Below are 17,887 nucleotides of genomic sequence, written 5' to 3'. Positions count from 1 at the left end.
CTCTGGAGAAACAGAGAGGAGAAGACGGCAGTGGGTTTTCTCCTCTGCAAACACCTGTTGAAATAAAGAGCAATTGAGGCAAGTAAGTGGTATGTATACAGGCAGAGACGTGGGGAAAGCAGGGCGAATATATGGGAATGTGATCTGTTGGCCTGCCTGAGACACTGGATGATGGGGAAGGAGAGAGGATAAGAAGTTGGTAAAAGATGAGACCTTAGAAGTCCACTGAGGCCAGCTTGAGGGTTGACCTTGAACATCTGCTCCAAATGTGAATTCATGTTATCATCACCTTATGCATGTACAGTACTTTACAGACCATAAAGTGTTCTCACATAAATGTATTTAATACGGTAGACAGTACATCTTTATGAATGATTGGGTAGAAAGTCAAAAATTTTTCAGAGATGACTCTAAGTTTAAGAACATGGGTAGTAGCTTCAGGGATGGTGACAGCTGATTGTCATGAGAGTGTAAGAAGAGGTGACTTTAGGGGCAAGAAGTTGAGATCGGCCTTTAGAGTCTTGGAATTCTTGGAAGAGAAGGGTATTGATTATAGGTAAGTAGTTACCATAGGAAATGTTATATAACATGATAAAGGAGCAAGAAATCAGGGCTGGGAGGCATTTGGGAATAAGTAAGATGGATGTGATGAAAGAGGGTACACTTTAAACAGGACTGAGAACAGCAGGACTAGGTCATGGGTCAAAATGTAGGGATAATAGGGATACCCAGAGTTCTGGTCTGGGAAGAATGGCCTTCAAAGGTAAAATTATAGTGTATTGAGTCATGGAACCATGGTATTTGAGAAAACAATTTAAGGAAGGGTGGGGTCTTGACTAGCATGAAGTTTAGAAATGTCAAAGGAGGACAAAAATGAAGAAAAGCCTGTAGGCTTTGGCTCTAAGGCTATTGGTCATCTTAGGGAGTGCACAGGAGTGGAGTCATTAGGTTGAGTCTGATGGCTAAGCAGAGATTGCAAATGTTTGATATGGGGAGACTAAATGTAAAAGGAGTGAGGGCATTTTCCCCAGCTAATTCTAGTGAACAGCTGCTATCAACTGGTTAGTCCCCAACCCTAACCGAAATTGTTCACGATGTTCCATCTGTAGTAGTTTTAAAGTATAATCACCAATTTCTCCCACCAAAGGGTGAGGGTCCATGGCTCTTCCCTTTTGTATCTGGGCAGGCTTGTGAATGCTTGGACCAACAGAATGAGATGGAACTGATTTTCTGTGGTTCTGAGGCTGGATCATAAAAGCCCTTTCAGCTTCTTAGTCCCTTGGAACACTTGGAGCCCTGGGCCACCATGTAAGAAATACAGCTCCTCCGAGTCTCTCACACACTGGAGAGGCCCCATGGAGGCCCTTCTAGGTGCCAGACATAAGAATGCAGCTGTCTTGGATTCTGCAGATAAACCCACCCAACTGCTAGATATCACTGAGTCACCTCTATCCATGCCAGTAGGACAGAAGAATCATCCACTTGAGCACGACTCAAATTTTTGACTCGTGCAATTATATCTGAGATAAAATGGAATGGTGGCTGTTTGAAGAGGGAACACAACCTTTACTTTTTTGAGAAGTAAAATGGAGGGGGCATGCACTGTCTCTTTGCTCTTTCCTCTAACACTACCTACTTACCTGTCTGATGAAGAGTTGGAGGCAGTGGACTGGTATAGAATTTTTAGATTTGGACTAAAAATTTTGGATTTGTACTATACAGTACATTTTTGAAGGAGAAACAGGGTAAACGAAAAGTTCTTTTGCTCCATGAGGCAGATGTTTCCATGTTTCCAAGGCAGGATATGATAAACCAGACCAGGGGGTGAAATGGAAGTCATTAGAAGGGAAGAAAATACGAGGAAAAGATCCATTAGAAATAGCAAAGGTGAGAACCAGTAAGAGCAGGTGGAAAGAGGGGACCTGTGGTGGGATAAAGAAACTGACTTATTTGAGACCATAGGCAGAAAGACAGCTTGAGCCTCTGGGATATTAATAGACATGGTCAGAGAACTCCACAGAAGACAGTGTCAGTTTAGTTCAATGGTGACCGAGCACCTGAGATGTGCCAGACACGCTGCCAATACAAAGGGTCAAAGAAGCAGCAGAAATCAAAGGCCTCATATGAGGAGACCCTCAAGGGAGGGTTGCAAGAGGAAAACGGTTCTGGATTCCAAGGAGCAGGCTACCTCGCCCTTTCTGAGAGGCCCGGGGAAGTAGGAGAAAGTTTGCTTCAGGTTGGAGAGAACAGTAGGGTAGAGGGTGGCGTCCCCAAAGGATCAAACTGCTCTTCTGGCCCAAAGAAGACGTGAAGGATAAGTCAGTGTGAACAAGGGTAACAGCCCTTTTATGAAATAGCTAAGGAGTGGCAGAAGGTTCCTCATGTACTAAACACCTGTTTCCTCTCTGAAAATGTAGAGTGACATTTACAACTGAACTCGTGCGAACTGTGGTCAGGAATCACTGAACAAAATGTCTCCATATTAAATAAAACAGGGTAAGGCTGTGCATTTGAATAATGTTCTACAACTTCCCATAATTCTCTCATTCACCACCAGTAGGAAATACCGTGTTGTAGTTGTATAGGTAACTGTGCAAATGATAGAAGGGATAATTTATAAAAGAAGAAATACAAATTATACAAATAGAGGGGATATATTTTACATCATTAATAAAGTAATGTACCTTCTTTACCAAATAAATTAATACCTTATCTCTACCAAAATTATAATTATAATAACATTTATATATACCTTTTCTTTTTTTTTAATTTTTAATTTTTTATTTTTTATAAACATATATTTTTATCCCCAGGGGTACAGGTCTGTGAATCACCAGGTTTACACACTTCACAGCACTCACCAAAGCATATACCCTCCCCAATGTCCATAATCCCACCCCCTTCTCCCAACCTCCCTCCCCCCAGCAACCCTCAGTTTGTTTTGTGAGATTAAGAGTCACTTATGGGGGGTGCCTGGGTGGCTCAGTGGGTTAAGCCTCTGCCTTCAGCTCAGGTCATCATCCCAGGGTCCTGGGATCGAGCCCCACATCAGGCAGGGAGCCTGCTTCCCCCTCGCTCTCTCTGCCTGCCTCTCTGCCTACTTGTGATCTCGCTGTCTGTGTCAAATAAACAAATAAAATCTATAAAAAAAATAAAAATTCCATGCTCTCTCTTTAAAAAAAAAAAAAAAGAGTCACTTATGGTTTGTCTCCCTCCCAATTCCTATATTTACCTTTTCATATCATAAAGTTACTTTATAAATATACGTGAATGACTGTTTTAATTACAAATTGTGAATGTGAAAAATATGATTATAATAGCAGTACTGTATTAATGATGGCATTATAAATTTGTGTAATTCTTTTGGAAAACAGTTTAGCAGTATCCACCGAGCAAAGATAACGTCCATATCCTTTGATCTAGTAATTCTACTTCTGGATATCTGCCCTAAAATGGTTAGCCAAAATGTGAAAAAAAAGTCTTATATAGGTTGATGCCCATTACAGCTTAATATTTATAATAGCAAATTACCAGGAGCACCTGTGTCAGTTGGGATCCAGATGTGTCTATCTGGGTTTGTCTGAAGAACTGTGCATAATAGTGATCCATTGGTGTCTACATGTGTATGCATAAATATGCAAATGAGGGAGACTGCCCTTAGGAATTGGGTGGGGAGAGGACCCCAGTGGGTTTTCTTGGTCCAGCCCAGCCCAAAGACAGAGACCATCAAGCTGCGCGTTAAGGAAGAAAACACTCCATTGTCATTCCAAGGTGGCACAGCCTAGTAACTAAGAGAAAGAGGCCCACACTCCAGTTCTATCCAAGATGTTCACTAGCTGAGCAAGTGGGGACAAAGTACTTCTCTGAACTCCAATTCTTCACTTTTACGACGCGTCTTCCTGCGTCATTAGGTTATTCTTATTAATGGATCACTCTCTGTTTGGCACCAGGTGTACATAATGATCTTAAGCCTCTGAAAGATGTACCCACTTCATTCACTTACCCAGTATGTACGGAGCCTCTCTAAGCACTTTACAAGATTTAACCCGCATAAGTCCTTGCATGATAGCCCTTTGGAAAAAGTACTATGTTATCTCACCTCACGGGCGAGGAAATTCAGAGGCGCAGAGCGGTTAAGAAGCTTCTCAATCATGTAACCACTCAGTGGTGCACTTAGGGCTTGTCTGACCCTCAAACCTTCTGTCACTCTGTGATACCCAAACCAACTTCCCAACATATTTATGACACGATATTTTCTTATGCTTTGAAGGTGTAGATTGGCTAGGTATACTCATATATATTCTTAATAGGTCATAGGAAAAGTTTTCAGAAAGCCACATGAAATATATACCCTTTAACTTGGTTTCTATACATTATGAGGGGGATTTACAAAGGAAAGAATAAACATTGCAATACTTCTAATTTTAAAAATCACTTTCTTTTTTTAAATATTTTATTTATTTGAGAGAGAGAGAGAGTAGGAGAGAGAGCAGGAGAGGGAGGAGTACCAGAGGGAGAGGGAGAAGCAGACGCCCTCTGAGCAGGGAGCCCGAAATGGATCAATCTAGAATCACGACCTGAGCCGAAGGCAGACGCTTAACCAACCGAGCCCACCAGGCGCCCCTAAAATCACCTTTTTCCATTTCATCTTCAGGAGAAGCTGGTGGAAGACGTATGGAAGGTGATATATGAAATTTAGAAAAATGTGATTTATAGGGACTGAGGCCCAGTGGAGGGACCAGAGAATGAAGAGGAAGAGGTGACTTCAAGAACATTCCTGTCCCCAGACACTGGAAGGCAGATGCAGTGGGATGGTGAGATTTGTTCTGTACACAATTAAGGAAGAGCATTAATGCTGAGGCATGGAAAGTACAGGTGAACGGATTTCAGGTAAGTGTAAAAAATACTCTACGAGTCAGTGTGATCAGAGATAGAAGGTGCTGCTACTTTAGGTAAGAGTTCTCATCCCTTGAGGCATTGGGTTTTAAGCAGTTTGGCGTAATATCATTTAGGAGCAACAAACTTATTGTCCTGATTGTCAGAAGGACCTGGATTTGAATGTGCCATTTGCTATCGATGTGACCTCAGGTAACTTATTCTCTCTTTACATGTGTTTTCCTGTGTGTAAAACGGGGATGGTCATCATTATTACACTTACAGTGGTATTGTGAGGATATAATTAATGCTAGTAAGATTTTGGCACAATAACTATGAGCGGCATCTAGACAAGGCATAATATATGTTCACTACCGCTACATTTTATTAGTAGAGTTTGCATGACCATTTTGCAGGCTGTCCTAGGGGACCAAGGCATTGAACGAAAAGGTTTTACTGAAAGATGTGAAAGGTCCCTTCACACTCTGAGATCTTGAGTTCCAGATTCCATGACTCACCCTGGATGCAGCTATTATTCCGAAGGAGAAGCAGGACTGGAACCCAGGTCTCTTGACCGAGGACAGCCAGGAGCTGCATGAAGGTGGAAGGAATGGGGCCATTGTAGCTGAGAGTCAGGCTTGACGTTCCCAGGATGTCAAGATTACTGGGCTAGAAGTCACAGCCCAGTTTCAGGACCCTCTCCCTCCCCCATCCCTCCTCCCAATCTCCCAGACGAATGGAAATGTCAGCGCAGGGCATTCTGCCTGGCAGAGAGGACTCGGTGAAAGGTCAGGGATTGCAGCCCTAGTGTGACTATGACTAGGACATCGGGGGAAGGAGCAAAGACTAACTGAGGTTAGTTGGGAAGCGTTCTTTGTGAGGTCTGCGGTTGTTGCTTGGATTTGCCTGTTTCCAACACCACACGGAAGGCAGAGACATGCCAAGAGGTCCTCTTGGCCAGACAGTGAATCACCCCATTGCCGTTCCTGTTGGCAAGATGTCTGGGACAGACACAGCCCTGACGCTAATGAAAAGACGGGTTTTATCTCATGCAGGGCGTGACGGAGCAGGGCCAAGGAAAGAAATGACCATCTTGAACTTTCGCTTTGAATGTTCACTTTGCTGTTTGAGTCTGGTGTGTTGTGAAATGCCAAGGGGTAGAGGATGGAGATCACCCACACCTGAGGCGCCCAGGCCGCTGGGTCTGGAGGGAAGAAGACGAGGGAGAGCATCTGGAGTGGAGGCACCCTGGGTCACGTGCAAACATGTTTGTGCGCTCACAATTCCGTAAACGTTCTCTCTTCTACACGTTCCTTGTGGGGTCAAAATGATCACTTGGGAACACACAGGTGACTGGTTTTAAAATGTTTGAAACTCACAGATAAGAAAATATAGCTTCCTCTGCATTATTTCCCTCTGATCTGTAGAACGACCTTTCGAAAATTCTCCCGATGGCTTCTTTGCTGAGCTGAGTTCTGTAACAAAAAAACTTTCTTGGAGTTTCGTTTCCTTAGAAGCTCTCCTTTAGGACTCTGCTCTGTTCCGCATTTCTGGGCCTGTCTCTTTTGAGGTGTGCCCTCTTTGCTCAGATCCTTTGCTAAACTCTCTTGTTGAGTAGCTCTTGGAAGGGCTGAAGGGGGTTGGCATTTGGGGTACCTATTCATTGGGCAGAGCTGTTCCACCATTCTAGCTGTTCTACCTTTCTTGTTTATGCAATGAATATGATTCCTCCACGTGCATTTATTGAGCACCCTCTGCATGCACTGTGCTAAGGCAGGAGCAGACAGACACATTAATACGCGATTACTATATACTACGTTAAGTGCAGTGTTAGAGATGTACCCAGGTGATTGGAGAGCAGAGAAGAAGGGGATCTAACCCAGATCGCGGCCATTTGGGAGGCCTCCTGAGGAAGGCACAGATGGGATCCAAGTCTTGAAGAGTGAGTAGGAATTATCCAGGCAAGAGATACAGACAGCACGGTCATGCCAAGCAGATTCTAATAAATGAGGAGGTTTTAAACATGGAATGGACAAAGTTAGTTTTATTCTTGAGATAGACTTAGGTGGCTTCAGGGTAGACGTCTTGAGGACTATGAGTGAGAATCTGTCCCATGCCTCTCCCCACCCTGCTGGTGCTTTGCTGCCTGTTTGGAGGTGGAAGAACCATCCTGATCTCTGCCTTTGCCTTTACATGGTGTCCTTGCGTGTGTGTGTCCGTCTACATTTTCCTTTTTATAAGGACACCAGTCCTACTGCATTAGGGCCCCCTTAATAACGTCACCTATTTTCTCATCTAATGAAGATTGTATGTATTTAAGGTGTGCAACAGGATGGGGGCGCCTGGGTGGCTCAGTATGTTAAGTGTCTGCCTTCGGCTCAAGTCATGATCTTGGGGTCCTGGGATCGAGCCCTGCAGTGCATTGGGCTCCTGGCTCAGCAGGGAGTCTGCTTTGCCCTCTCCCTCTGCCCCCCACCCCTGCTTGTGCTCTCCCTCGCTCTCTCTCATGCATGTGCTTTCTCTCTTTAATAAATAAATAAATAAATTTTTAAATGTGTATTACATGGGAATTGATACATAAGCATACCTCAGAGATATTTCAGGTTGGGTCCCAGACCACTGCAGTAAAGGAAATGTCACAATAAAGCTAGTCAAATGTGGGGTGCCTGGGTGGCTCAGAGGGTTAAGCCTCTGCCTTCGGCTCAGGTCATGGTCTCAGGGTCCTGGGATAGAGCCCCGCATAGGGCTTTCTGCTCAGCAGGGTGCCTGCTTCCCCCCCACACCCCGCTTCTCTGCCTACTTGTGATCTCATTCTCTGTGTCAAATAAATAAATAAAATCTTTTTAAAAAAAATGCTAGTCAAATTAAATTTTTGGTTTTCCAGTGCATAGAAAAGTTATACTGTTTGCAACAGTAGTTTTTAAAAGTATGCAATAGTACTTTTTAAAACTTAATGTGCATACCACCCAGGCACCCTAAATAAAATATTTCAAAAACTTAAAAAAAAAATTCCTTCTGGGATTTCCATTTGAACTTCCTGGTTTTTATTTTCCTTGTTCAGTGAGAATGCTGGAAGGTCTGCTCAGCTTCTTAACCTCTTGGCCATATGCTGCTTAGCAATGAGCAGCACCTGATGTAGACTTGACTTCTCTTTGCTGCCATTCTGTCCGGAATCTGGGCTCCTTGTGTCCTTGCTGCCTCGCCATTCCTGCACTCCCATTTTTTTCTCTCCAGCCTCAAGAGACTACCAAATGCTTTATTCAGCACCTTTCCTCGTTGCCACCATGTTCTACTTGGCTTCTCCGCCTCTCCGGCCCTCTACTGATTAATGGACAAATTCCTTAAAGGGAAATCCTGATAAGGGAGCTGGGATCAGCTCCATGAATATTCCTTCTTTCTAGGACTTTGGTCCCTCAAGTGCTAGCTGCCTTGAGAGCTTTCTTACGCCTTCAAACAGTTTTGTTTTTTGGTATTTCACCCAGCTTTGCCAGTGGTTCTTTAATAAATAGGGTGGGTCTGACACAAACGACCCCATCTTAGTACTTAGAAGCAGAAGTCCTCAGTAACGTTCTTTAAGAAGAGTAAAGAAGGGTGGGCGGCTGCTTTCTCAGAAAGCCACTATTAAACTATAAAAATGAAAATTGACACTTTTTTAAACTTAAATTAGTCGATCTGAATTCGAACAAGTGATTTGTACTGGAAACCCTTAAGGACATCAAATAATCTGAATCAGGTAAAGCATGTCTTTTTACATGCATTCTCTGAATGTTTTGTTTGCACATATGAAGCATTCGAAATCAAAATCTCTATGAAAGCAATTAGACCGTCCTATGCGTTCTGTGGTTGTAACTTGATAACTGGGCAATTGTTGCTGCCGGTTAAAAACAAAGGGGATTCGTTTTACTGTAAATAGTAAGAAGCAGCAGAGAGATTTAAATTTCCATTATAAAATGAATTCTGATGTTTCTTGGGGGCGAGGTGGCCTGCCTTCAGAGTGAGACGGTAATTGACACCCACTCCCAGCTGTCCAGCGTGTGCTAAGGGAAAGCACTTGGGACATAAACTTCCGGAGGAGAGGCTGCCTGGGATCTCCTGTCAGGGCTGTGGAGCAAAGTGCTGTGAACTACCAGCACTTCTCACAGGGAAAAACCTGACTGTTCATATCTGTGCCTAACATATGTTTTGACAACTTGCAAAGTGTCCAAAGCTCTTTGAGTTTCTTTAAACACTGGGAAATAAAACAAGTTTGAAGCTGAAGATTGCCAGATTCACTTTTATTCCCTGCCCCGCTTATGTATATCCTGTTAAGGTCTAATGGGTCCTTTATAAGTTGATTTCATAGTAATGAGTAAATAATTACTGCTCCTTTCTGAAGGAAGATTGTCAACCTGAGAGTCGCACTGTAAGCATTTTTGGGAGCTGCCTTAAGCCTATCCCCTTCTCTTATCACCCCCTCCATAGCTTACCATGAGCGGCCTTGTGTGTGTGGTGTGATGCCCTGTCTTATACACGGGGGCTCCAGAAACAATCCTCCCAACAGACGACTCACAGATACCTTCTGCTCTAGGATGCCCACATCTAGGACACATGGATCTGCTCTCAGGAGGTTGGGGACCTGCCAGGCCCTGGCAGGGGCTTAAGGCTGTGTGGGCAGGGAATAATGGGGCCGGTTCTGGAATGTGCTCTAGAAGGGGAGGGTAATGCAGCCCCATGGACCAGTCTCAGGGGTTCTTCTGGAGCAGTATTTAGGGATCCGTACAGCCTGAGTGGGTGGACAAAGCCCCCCAAAGCATGGGGCCCCGGACAGGACACCAAGGGCCCATGTCTGAGGACTACTGGATCCAAATGGCTCTCTGATTCATGGCATTACAGGCCTTACTATATTAACAATATGTATTTTTAAATACAGGCAGAGGAAGGAAGGATGAGTATTAGGGGTAGAGTCTGCCCATAAGTTTAGCTTTTCTGAGTGGTTTCACCAAATCTTCTCCTTTCTTCCTCTTAGGAACCAGAGGGTTCACTAAAATCCCCAGGTTAGTTTTTTTCTCACAAGAGTTTGAATGGCACCTGCAGTTGGTGGCGGGAGTAAGGGGAGTGGGGGTGGGGGTTCTGGCGTGGGGAGAGAAAGACGATTAAGAGGGGGTGGATCTGGAAAGGGCAGAGGTGTGTGGGGGGAGGATGTTTATTCCCATAAGCAGTGGCTCCACCAATCTGCCCTCTGCTTGCCAACTCCCTGGACTCATTGTTAGTCTTTTTTTTTTTTTTTTTTTTTCCCACCAGGCTCTCAGGTAATTGACTCTATGCTGGGGAATGGTTTCCCTTCTGGTTTCCAAAGGCTCCATCTGTGCATGGGAAGAGAGTCAGAGAAAACATGGCGGCGTGTCAGCTCGTAGTTGCCCTGCTTGAGCCTACCTGGCCCTCAGCACTGCCACAACCTGGCTCATCAAGGTTAGGGGTGCCCATCAGAAATAGAACGGGGACATTATTAAGGGGGCCAGCCTCCCTGACTCTTGATGTTTTTGAAACTCAGCATGGCTGTTTCACTCAGCGAGATCATATGTCCTGTCACGTATGTTCTCTTTCCCTCTTTCTACTTCTCTCTCTCCCTCCCCTGTCTCCACATTTGGGAAAGAGCATTCACGGCTTGTTTGCTGGTGTTGCTGTCTGTGAGCTCTCATGCTGAAGGCCGACATGATATCGATACTCTGGCAAGATATTATTCCATTTTAAAGATTTTATTTTTAAGTAAGCGCTACACCTTACGTGGGGCTTTAACTTACAACCCCGAGATTGAGAGTCACAAGCTCTACTGACTGAGCCAACCAGGTGTTCCAAGGCTTTAATTACAAAGTAGCACCTTTAAGTCCTTAAAGGGTTGTCTCATTTAATTTGGATCATCTTGACATTGTAAGGAAGCTTGTGTGGGGATGCCTGGCGGCTCAATCGGTTAATCTTCTGCCTTGGGCTCAGCTCATGATCCCAGGGTCCTGGGGTCGAATCCAGCACTGGGCTCCTTGCTCAGCAGGAAGCCTGCTCCTCCCTTTGCCTGCCGCTTTCCCTGACTGTTCACTTGCTCTCTCTCTGACAAATAAATAAAACCTTTAAAGGAGCTTTTACGAGAGCAACTGAAGTGCCTCCTTTGCAGAGAAGATAAAAAGTGTGCGACAAAGGGAAGTAACCTTGGAGGCATGGACAATCTTTCAAAGGCTGAAGAGTCACCCGAACTAGCTCAGCTTTGGTACATGACTTTACTACATGCTTTTGTACAGAAAACCGGCTTCTACCTACTGTGTTCTGAGCTTATGACTGTCAGGGGAGGCCACCAGGGGGTCACCTGTGTCCCGGGCCAGGTCCTGATGGGAACGTGCCAGAGCACCGCAGCTGGGGAGGATGAACTCCTGGTCCCATGAGACCCGCTGGCGCTGGCAGGGCTACAAAGGGAAATTTTGCCAGCTTCAGGCCGTGAACCCAAGAGGAAATTACATTTTAAGCAAAAATAAAATGCTGTGGAAATATTTAATGTTAGGTAATGTTTGCGTCAGGGATCACCTCCCTTCTGTTTAATCTTTTCTTCCTTTTGTCCTGTGGCTTCTCATTCCTTCATAACAGAATACAGAGCATTGTCCACGGAGCACTGTCTGAGGAACGCTTGTGTCAAGCTCTTCTCGATAATATCATTTCAGTTACACTTGAATTTGAGGCTCTGCGCTCCTCAGCCCTGATTGTCTGGAGCATGAAGGGGAAATGTATCCATTTAGTTTTGACTGGAGAAGTGAAACTTTAACTGGAATGCATTAAATGTGGGTCTAAAATTCAATCACAGGAAAAGTCACAGTCTTTAGCCCAACGTTACCCCCTAGTGGGACACAAAAGAATAGATGCTAACCAGGGTATATGGGATGCAAACAAGCAGGTGTAACTAGAGGTTTTGTGTCTGCTCTATGGCAAATACTGGGGCTCTTAAGAATGCAATTTATTTATTTATTTATTCTTAAATTTTACTTATTTCAGAGAGAGAGAGCAGATACACAGGTATGAGCAGGGGAGGTACAGAGGGAGAAGCAGACTCCGCGCTGAGCAGGGAGCCAGACTCAGGGCTTGATCCTCGGATCCTAGGATCCTGAGCCACCCCGGCGCCCCAAGAATACCACTTAAAAATACACTTCTGAAGGGTACCTGGGTGGCTTGGTCAGTTGGGCATCTGCCTTCAGCCCGGGTCATGATCCCAGGATCCTGGAAGCAAGCCCCACATGGGACTCCTTGCTCAGCAGGGAGCCTGCTTCTCCCTCTCCCTCTGTTGCTCCCCAGCTCGTTCTCTCTCTATCAGGTAAATAAAATCTTTAAAAATTATATACTTCCCATTTGGAAAGTCACTAGGCTTCAGAGAAGGTGGAGCAATTTATTATGCTTAATAACCTGCTCATTTTCTTTAATTTTATCCTCCTGTTGTTGCCATAGTGAATGGCATGTAAGAATTGGAGAAACAAAAACAGATCTGATCTCATGGAAATGATGCAATGTTGTAGAACACAAGATACCAAAGGTTGGAAGATAAATCCAGAATAAATCTAAAGGACTGGTAAACATTTCAAGAAATATTCAGCTATCTCTATTATGAGAAAATTTCAACTTAAAATATCGTCTTTCACTGATTGGATTAATACAAATTAAAAGGTTGTGGAGGGGTCCCTGGGTGGCTCAGTTGGTTAAGCAGCTGCCTTCAGCTCAGGTCATGATCTCAGGGTCCTGGGATTGAGCCCCACATTGGGGGGTGGGGGGTTTCCTGCTCAGCGGGGAGTCTGCTTCACCCTCTGTCAGTGCTGCTTCCCCAGGGTTATGCTCGCTCTCTCTTTCAGATAAGTAAATGAAAGAAGTAAAAACAGAGCTACCCCATGACCCTGCAATTGCACTACTGGGTATTTACCTCAAAGATACAGATATAGTGAAAAGAAGGGTCATTTGTACCCCAATGCTCATGGGGTACAGAAATGGCCAGCTGCAATGACCACAGTCACCAAACTGTGGAAAGAACCAAGATGCTCTTCAACAGACAAATGGATAAGGAAGATGAGGTCCATATACACTATGGAGTATTGTGCCTCCATCAGAAAGGATGAATACCCAACTTTTGTAGCAACATGGATGGGACTGGAAGAGATTATGCTGAGTGAAGTAAGTCAAGCAGAGAGAGTCAATTATCATATGGTTTCACTTACTTGTGGAGCATAAGAAATAACACGGAGGACATTAGGAGATGGAGGAGAGAAGTGACTTGGGGAAAATGGAGGGGGAGACAAACCATGAGAGACTGTGGACTCTGAGAAACAAACAGGGTTTTGGAGGGGAGGGGTGTGGGGCATTGGGTGAGCCTGATGGTGGGTATTAAGGAGGGCACGTATTGCATGGATGACTGGGTGTGGTGCATAAACAATGAATTCTGGAACACTGAAAAAAATTAAATTTTTTAAAAAATTAAAAAATAAAAGGTGGTTGACTTCAAAAGTTGAAGACAGCACTGGCTGTTGGTGGGAGTGTGAGAGCAAGTAGATTGTTTTGAAAGGTGATCTGGTGGCTATTTGTTAATATTTTTAATGGGCATTTTACTCCTTCAATTCTACCCCAAGGAAATATTCTTATATATGCCACAATGTCTCTACAGTGCTATTTTCTCCCACAGTGTTTATAATAAGAAGACTCTACTTATTATAAACAGTGAAATAATGAAATAGTGAAAGCCCACCAGCTGGGAGGGGGAAGGCAGGTGTGGTATGGGATATTCCTTTTCTATGGAATATCGGGCTGTCATGAATATAAATGAGGTAGATTTACATATTTGAACAAGATTAGCTCTCTCTGACACTTAGGTGGAAAAAATGGAATCACAGAATAACTTTCAATTTGATCTCATTTTCCTTTTTTTTTTTTTTTTTAAATGCATGTGGATAAACGTTTTTATAAATTCATACAACAAATGAGCCTCAATCCATCAAGGTTACCTACCTCCGTTAGGAAATGGGATTTGAGGTGCTAGTCGAGGAAGACTTTCTTTCCACCTAATTTTCTGTTGTTGGGTATGGGTGTTTGTTTTCAGTTGCTGCATCTGTGTATTCCTTGCATGTAAAAAGCAAACAAAATAGTTATTATGTGATGTTCATGCAGGTGCAGTAATGTCTACTGGAGCCTTCTTTGCTGTATTTTATCGAGAGTTTCTATTTAACAAAGTAGAAGGCTGTGCAGTGACAAGTCTTTCCACCAAGTGTCATTTTCCAAGAAATCTCAGTATGTGGTAAACATTTTTCTGGAGAAATGTGTGAATCTGTAATCTTCCAGAGAGTCTGTCTGAATTGTTTCCTGGCTTGGTCACTGCCCAAGTCAGCCCTGTTGACCCAGGGCTCTAGACTGAGCAGTGGTGGGCGAGGTGGCAACAGAGTTCCAGCCCAAGGACTTCAGCCCTTATTCTCTTCACAGCAAACCCCTGAACCTCTTCAAGCCACTGAGGAGACAACTCGCTCTACAAAAATCCTCCATTTTGCTCTTCCCTATTCAGAAAGAAGAAGGAATTCCAAAGGAGATTCTGAAATCTCCATGTCAACCTGTGTGTTTTATGAAAGCTACTTCACAGACTACTTCCTTTTCAAAGGAGTTTGTAATTTTGTATTTTGCTTAAGTCTTTTGGAAAGCCCCTGTACTCCGGTTAACTTCACGAAACAAGCATTTACAAATTCCCTGATTGCATAATGCCTCTCTTCCTCCTCCTCCTCCTTCTTCTTCTCCTTTCTTCTTCTTCTATTATTTATTTATTTGACAGACAGAGATCACAAGTAGGCAGAAAGGCAGGCAGAGAGAGAGTGGGGGAAGCAGGTTCCCCGCCGAGCGGCGAGCCCGATGCAGGGCTCGATATGCAGAGCTCGATCCCAGAACCCTGGGATCATGACCTGAGCTGAAGGCAGAGGTTTTAACCCACTGAGCCACCCAGGCACCCCTGTAATGCCTCGTCTTCTTCATGAGACCAGCTGCTGAGGAAATCACCCAGTGCCCCATTGCAAAATGTGTTGTGCTTTCATTTTTTTTTCATTAACTTTTTATTAATAGTCTTCTCAGCTTCAATAAGCACTTCTTTGACTTCTTTCAAGAAGGACCCAGTGAGGGACCCCAGGGTGGCTCAGTCGTTGAAGCATCTGCCTTCGGCTCAGGTCATGATGCCAGGGTCTTGGAATCGAGCCCTGAATTGGACTCCCTGCTCAGTGGGAAGCCTGCTTCTCCATCTCCCACCTCCCCTGCTTGTGTTCCCCCTCTCACTGTCTCTTTCTCTGTCAAATAAATAAATAAGTAAATCTTTAAAAAAGAAAGGCCCAGTGAATTCAGGTATTACTTCTCTTTTTTTTCCCTTTGCTCTGATGTGTAGTTCGTTACTTCTTATTGTGAGAAGAGATACTGCGTTATATCATGCTGGGCATACCTGATGTTTCAATTTATTTTATACAATACTATCTTTATACAATTAATTTTATACAATAAATACAAATAACAAAAATACGATTTTTTTTTAAGATTTTATTTATTTGCCACACAGAGAGAGAAATCACAAGTAGGCAGAGAGGCAGGCAGACAGAGAGGGGGAAGCAGGCTCTCCGCTGAGGAGAGAGCCCGACTCAGGGCTCGATCCCAAGACCCTGAAGTCATGACCTGAGCCGAAGGCAGAGGCCCAACCCACTGAGACACCCAGGTACCCCCAAAAATACAAATAATTTTATACAAGTATTCAATTTATACAAAACTAATGTCCAAATACCAAATACTCACTTTTTGGCTCCTGATGAAATGTCATCTTGACCACATCCTATTTTATACCAAGATCTCTTTTACTTCCAAAACTTAAAAAGCCAACACTTTCCTTTACATCTTGAGCTAGACCTAAAAAAGTTGCCACAGGAGTTGAGGGAGGGGTTCATTAACATACATGGCTCACAGATTTTGACAGCATGACAGAGGATGCTGTAAATAATGCACCAAAACCAGCCAGTGGGGAAAATGAATAAACTGTAGTACTTTCCACTCTAGGTTCTTCTCCTCTCAGAATATGGACCAGTGCTGAGAAATCAGTTTCTATGTAGACAGGGAGTGACTCATCATAACTGTTCCTATGTGCTTGTTTATTTTTCTATAGGAAGTTGGGGCGGGAGAGGAATATGATTACACTGAAGTTTTAGAAAGATCATATAACAGCAGGTTAAAAGAGTAACTGGAGGGTATGAGGGGAGACTAGAGGCAGAAAATTAAAGTGGCCACGACCCCGCAATCTTTGTCCTTTCAAACACTTGCCACAAACATGAATGTGTACATATGAAAGTGTGGCATCATGAACTTACAGACTTCATCATTTTCTTTCTTGTTAGCCAGTGATTACAGGAGTAACTCTCATACTCAGCCTGACCAATAGCCAAGGGGCTACTGTGAATGACTGCCTTCCAGTTATTAAGAGAAACAGACCCAGTTAAGCAAAGTTGCATTGGGATTGCAAGGGTCAGGGGCTATAAATCCATATGTAGCCTTTCATCAGAGCATCAGTCTCTGGCCTGCTCTGGATGACAGAGGATGCTGTAAATCACACTTTGAGGCATGAAGTTTGACCATCAGATATTGTGCAAAGCTGTCAAGAAAAGTCAAGGTGCTGAGAGCTTGCTTGACCTACCATAGACTGAGCACGCTCTGTTAAGTAGGAAGCAATAGAGCTTCTCAAGTCATGCAGCAGGCAGCTGGGATTGCTACTGTAGTTTAAGGATAACCTTTTTTTTTTAAAGTGTAGTTCCAAGTGATGAGGATTGATCAAATATTAACATGAGCCTCATAAAATCTTGGACCAGGATGCCTGGGTGGTTTAGTGGGTTAAACTTCTGACTTTGGCTCAGGTCATGGTCCTGGGATCCTAGGATCAAGCCCCACATTGGGCTCCCTATTCAGCTGGGGAGCCGGCTTTTCCCTCTCCTTTTGCCCCTCCCCTGCTTATGCCCCTTCTCTCTCATAAACAAATAAAATCTTAAAAAAAAAAAAAAAAAACTATCTTGGACCTACCGACAAGTACAGAGCCAGGCTGATTGCATACTTGGGAACAAACAGAGGAATCTGGATTAAGAGGTGTTTAGAGGGGCACCTGGGTGGCTCATGCCTTTGGCTCAGGTTATGATCCCATGTTTCTGGGATCGAGACCCATATCAGGCTCCTTGCTCAGCAGGGAGCCTGCTTCCCCCTTTCTTTCTGCCTGCTTCTCTGTCTACTTATGCTCTCTCTCTGTGTGTCAAATAAATAAATAATAAACGAATAAATAAAATCTTTAAAAAAAAAAGAGGTGTTTAGAAAAAACAATGGCTAGGTCTTGGTAACTAGAAGTGGATTACATGCTATCAGGAGGAATCAAAGATAACTCACATTTCTGGCTTCAGGTACCAATGGATATTAGTGCACTTAATTAAGCTAAGAAATGACAAAAGGGAATATGTTCTAGGGAGAACATAGCAAGTCCAACTTTTCAGATGCATATGGTACATTCAGGAAATGAGAGTGCAGAAAAAGCTTGGAACTCCCAAGGCACTCAGTACCTACTTGTTGAATGAAACAGTTCAGGAGAGAAGCTTGAGCTGAGATAATCTTCTCCGGTCAATAGCAGACAGATGAAGTTGAAACAGCTGAAGTGGGTGAGCTCCTTCAGGACAAGCAGTGGAGAAGACAGCCTTAGGGGATTGCTGGGATACCCATTGCGTATGGGGTGGCAAAGGAAGGCAGGCCAGGACAACTGATGGAGGCTTTGTCTAAGAGAGAAAAGGGAATCACAGAGACCATGCAAGGGAGGAGGGAGTTTTAATGTGGGAACGTCAATAGATCTAAATGTCACAGAGAGAGGAATTAAGAACTGGAAAGCATCTATTGGGCTCAGGAATTTGGGAAAGCACCGGTGTTCTAAGCTTCAGTGCCCTGGTGAATCCCCAAGTCATACTGAAGTGAAGGGAAGTCAGAT

This window comes from Mustela lutreola, chromosome 1 (genome assembly GCF_030435805.1).
Source record: "Mustela lutreola isolate mMusLut2 chromosome 1, mMusLut2.pri, whole genome shotgun sequence".
Classification (NCBI taxonomy): Eukaryota; Metazoa; Chordata; class Mammalia; order Carnivora; family Mustelidae; genus Mustela; species Mustela lutreola.
This window is presented reverse-complemented; position numbering follows the sequence as displayed.